Source organism: Gossypium raimondii, chromosome 13, assembly GCF_025698545.1.
Source record: "Gossypium raimondii isolate GPD5lz chromosome 13, ASM2569854v1, whole genome shotgun sequence".
In the NCBI taxonomy this organism is placed as follows: domain Eukaryota; kingdom Viridiplantae; phylum Streptophyta; class Magnoliopsida; order Malvales; family Malvaceae; genus Gossypium; species Gossypium raimondii.
The window spans coordinates 16,771,900-16,776,266 of NC_068577.1; the positions used below are offsets into that span (position 1 = coordinate 16,771,900).

At 34.1% G+C, this 4,367-nt stretch overlaps 1 non-coding gene across 1 annotated transcript; it reads right to left on the bottom strand.

Annotated features, from left to right (window-relative positions):
• Positions 1-2,282: 2,282 nt before the first annotated feature.
• Positions 2,283-2,389, bottom strand: LOC128036407 (small nucleolar RNA R71). The gene has a single exon (XR_008193204.1). It is a non-coding gene; the product is annotated as a small nucleolar RNA R71 (small nucleolar RNA).
• Between the last annotated feature and the right edge of the window lie 1,978 nt (positions 2,390-4,367).

A 4,367-nucleotide genomic window follows, 5' to 3' on the forward strand; every position in this document is an offset into this window, starting at 1 on the left:
AAATAGAGTTTAGAAAAGACTTACTCTAGAAAGTTAGGATAAAGCCCTAAGCTCCTGATTAACACTATGGTTCGTATATACATATAGCGATCCCTAAACGCTCACCAGTTTGATAAAGCTTTAAACAAGCTTTGCCTTTCCCTTTTCTTTGGTTGTAGAGGGTTCTATTAGGTTGACAATTTCAAAAACATACATAAATCACTAAAAGCTCATTAAAACTCATTCTTAAACATGATAACTCTTGAAAAGAGTTATATTTAAGGCTTCTAAATAGAATTAATTGGTTGTAATTAGGTGAATACATTTGTGTTTTTAGGACATTTTTAGAAAATTTCATAACAAAGCTTGGATTGTGATATAATGGTCATTATTTGTAACTTTTATTACTTGGGGAGGAAATATGTGGTTTTGTGTGAATACAAGTGTAGGAAGAGCAAGAAGATGTAGAGGGAAAATAACGAAAGTGAAACATTGTCATGGCAATTGGTAAGATTGATTGCCAATAGAATTGCTATGGCAATTTCAGGAAGATGAATCTACACTCTATACATGTCATTCTCAGCTAGTTGGACGTGTACCAAAAAAACCAGCCTGAAAAGAGGAATGAAAAATTTGTGCTGAGGTGGGACAGAACTATCCAATAAAAGAAGGGGAGAGAAGAATAAAAAAGAAAAGGAGACTTTGTGTGAGAAAGATACTAGTGACAACAATCCTCTCTCTACAAAGAGAAAAAACTCCCTTGGAGAATTTTAGAGAAAGAACAGGTAGCATCTACAAAGAGTAGAATACAGACGTGAAGAAGGGGAAGTGACATCTAACCTGGATTCACGTACGATCGGAAGATAAAAGAGAAGTTGGACTATGGTGAGAAATCCTACAGCTTTGCCTTTAATTTTCTTGATTTCTGTTATTCAAATTTCTTTAAATGTTAATGAATGATTTAAATATGGTGAGAAATCCTATATCACTGTGTCATTCGATTTATGCCTATTTTAAATACATGTATGCAAGCTTTAAACATAGTTGATTGTATGTTGTGTTCATAGATCTATTTTTAATTCTAAAAGGTTAAATATACTGGATCTAGAATCGTTTAATACAAGCGAATAGATGTTGCGAGTTGTGTAGAGAAGAACATTCATTATAGTTATTTAATCCAATGTTCTGTAGACATACAGTAGCTTAGATTTTTAGCTTAAGTCTAGCTATCGAAAGAGGCAGGTTATAGTAATAATTCTCTGAGCAATTGATTAGACAATATTTTTCCATGACATTATTTTGATATGAGCATTTGACTAGAATAAGTCCAACCCTATTCATTCAACAACATAATTACTCTTGCTTTTCTTTATAATTTTCCACTACATTTTATTTGAGATTTTAGTTCTCTGTTTTTAGCGTTAAATTACATTAATTCATTATACCAACATCTTATTAAATTTAAGGGTATTTCCTACTATTTAGTATAGTTAATAGGATTATAATAACTTAATCAATTTCTTACCAATTTTCGATCCTTATAGAGACAATACTTACTTATTGCTTTATTACTTGAATGAGGTGTAAACTTGTACAATTGTACAATTGCATTAGTAATTTACACGCAACAAGTTTTTGGTGTTGTTACCAAGGATCGACAGCATTGGTGAAACGTTGATTTACTATTATTCTTATTATTTTTGTTAGAACAGTTAATTAGTATTTTATTTGATTTTTCAGGTTCTATACTAGTGCATCAGAAGAAATATTCAAGAGGATACAAAATATTGTTTTAATCTTAAGATTTAAAGGACGTTAAGGGGAAGAAGGAAAACATTAAGAGAAATGGAGAGGACTATAAATGATCCAATCAGAGAAGATTAGATACTCATGAATGAAAGGAATGCTGCTATTCCTCGAATTTTAAATGAAAAAGATAGACCCATCAGAAACATGTAGTGCTTACTTTGGGTGATCTAAGTCCAGGAATTGTTAGGCCACATAATCAAGCTCAACACTTTGAATTAGAACCAGCAATGTTTAAGATGTTGCAAACGGTAGGGCAGTTTAGTAGTTTACCAATTGAAGATCCCAGATTGCACTTGAGACTTTTTCTTGATGTATATAACTCATTCAGGCAACATGGTGTTCCTGAAGATGCCCTTAGATTAAATATATTCCCTTATTCATTGTGAGATTGTGCCAAATCATGGTTGAATGCATTACCATCAGGTACGGTAGCGTCTTGGAATGAACTGTGTCAAAGATTTTTGCTCAGTTACAATCCTCCCAACATTAATACCAAGCTGAGGAATGACATTACATCGTTCAGACAATCTGAAGATGAGACATTATATGAAGCATGGGAGCGTTTCAAAGAATTAATTAGAAAATGCCCGACGCATTGTTTTCATCATTGGACACAAATGGAAATGTTCTACAATGGATTAAATGCTCATACATGAATGGTGGTGGATGCATCTACTAATGGGATGTTGCTTAAGAAATCCTACAATGAAGCATATGAAATTCTGGAAAGAACAGCAAACAATGATTATCAATACCCACTACCAGAGTTGGTACTGGTAGAAGAGTTGCTAGAGCAATGGAACTTAATGTGTTTACACCATTAATAGCTTAGGTATCATCGTTAACGAATACGATTAAAACTCTAAAAAGACCCCCTGCAATGTAGGAGATGAAGATTTCAAAACTAGCATGTGTATATTATGGAGAAGATCATGTTTTCGATGAATGCCTATCCAATCTAACCTCTGCATATTACATAGGAAATTTTAATCTTAGCAACAACAATCTCTACTCCAACTCCTACAATCGAGTGTGGAAGAAACATATATATTTTAGCTGGAGTAATTAGGGAATGGGAAATGCCAACACTATTAATAGACAGAATGCGACTAGTGTACGACCTGGACACAGTCAACCAATGTTGGAGTAATCAAGGAATCGGAAATGCCAACACTCTGAAGTGGCACTTAATTGCAAAAAGTTGTGACTGACGCCTTGTTTGAGGAGGAAAGTTTTGAAGTTCCTTAAAGCACAACTTCCGAACCAAAAGTGGAACAAACTACAAAAGATTGGAGTGGACAAAAGCATACAGAAGCAAATTCGTCTTGCCAAGCCAATACAAATGCCATGGCAAGGTAACCTCAACAAATAGAAGGAAGGCCATTGCCACCTTTTCCCCAACGTTTCTAAAATTTGAAACAAGATGCTCAATTCAAGAAATTTTTGGAGGTCTTGAAACAATTATACATCAATATACCTTTGGTGGAAGCATTAGAACAAATGCCTAACTACGTGAAATTCATGAAAGATATCCTATCCAAGAAGAGAAGGTTAGGGGAGTTCGAAACTGTTGCCCTTACTAAAGGGTTCACAGTAATGCTGAAGAACAAACTGCCACCATAATTAAAAGATCTAGGGAGTTTCACTATACCCTGTTCGATTGGAAACCATTTTGTAGGTAAAGCATTTTGCGATTTAGGTGCAAGTATCAATCTAATACCTATGTTTGTTTTCAGGAAACTTGGGATAGGAAAAGCAAGACCTACTAAAGTCACACTACAACTAGCTGATAGATCATATGTCGATCCAAAAGGTAAAATTGAAGATGTATTGGTAAAAGTTGACAAGTTCATCTTTTCAGTAGATTTTATTATTCTGGAATGTGAAGCAGATAAAGAGGTTCCTATAATACTTGGACGACATTTCTTAACAACTGGTAGAACAATGATTGATGTACAGAAATGTGAGTGAACCATGAGAATTAATGATCAGTAGTTGACTTTTAATGTGTTTGGTGCTTTAAAGTGTGGAGACCTAGATGAATAATGCCATGCTATAGAATTTGTTGACATTGTAATTTAGGAAGAATTTGTAGTACATATACACAACAATTTTGATGCAGACTCTATCAAATTAAATGAAACAGATTTGACAGAAGAATCTGAAGAACTGATGGAAACTTAAAAATTTGAAAATGGATGTAGAAGGAGCTTTGAATCATTAGATTTATCAAGTCGCTCTTTCAACCCTCCTCATTCATCAATAGAAGATCCACTGATGCTGGATTTGAAACCATTACCAGTGCATTTGAAGTACGCTTATTTTGGAGAAAATGATATTTTGGAGAAAATGATACATTGCCTATAGTTATCTTTTGAGCTTACTATAGACCAGGAGATGCAATTACTGGAGGTTTTAAAGAAATCCAAGAAATCTTTAGGATGGTCAATTGTGAATATGAAGGGAATTAGCCCAGCAATCTGCATGCACAAAACAGTACTTGAAGATTGCCATGGCAAATCTATTGAACAACAAAGGAGACTGAATATTGTCTTGAAGGATGCAGTTAAGAAGGAGAT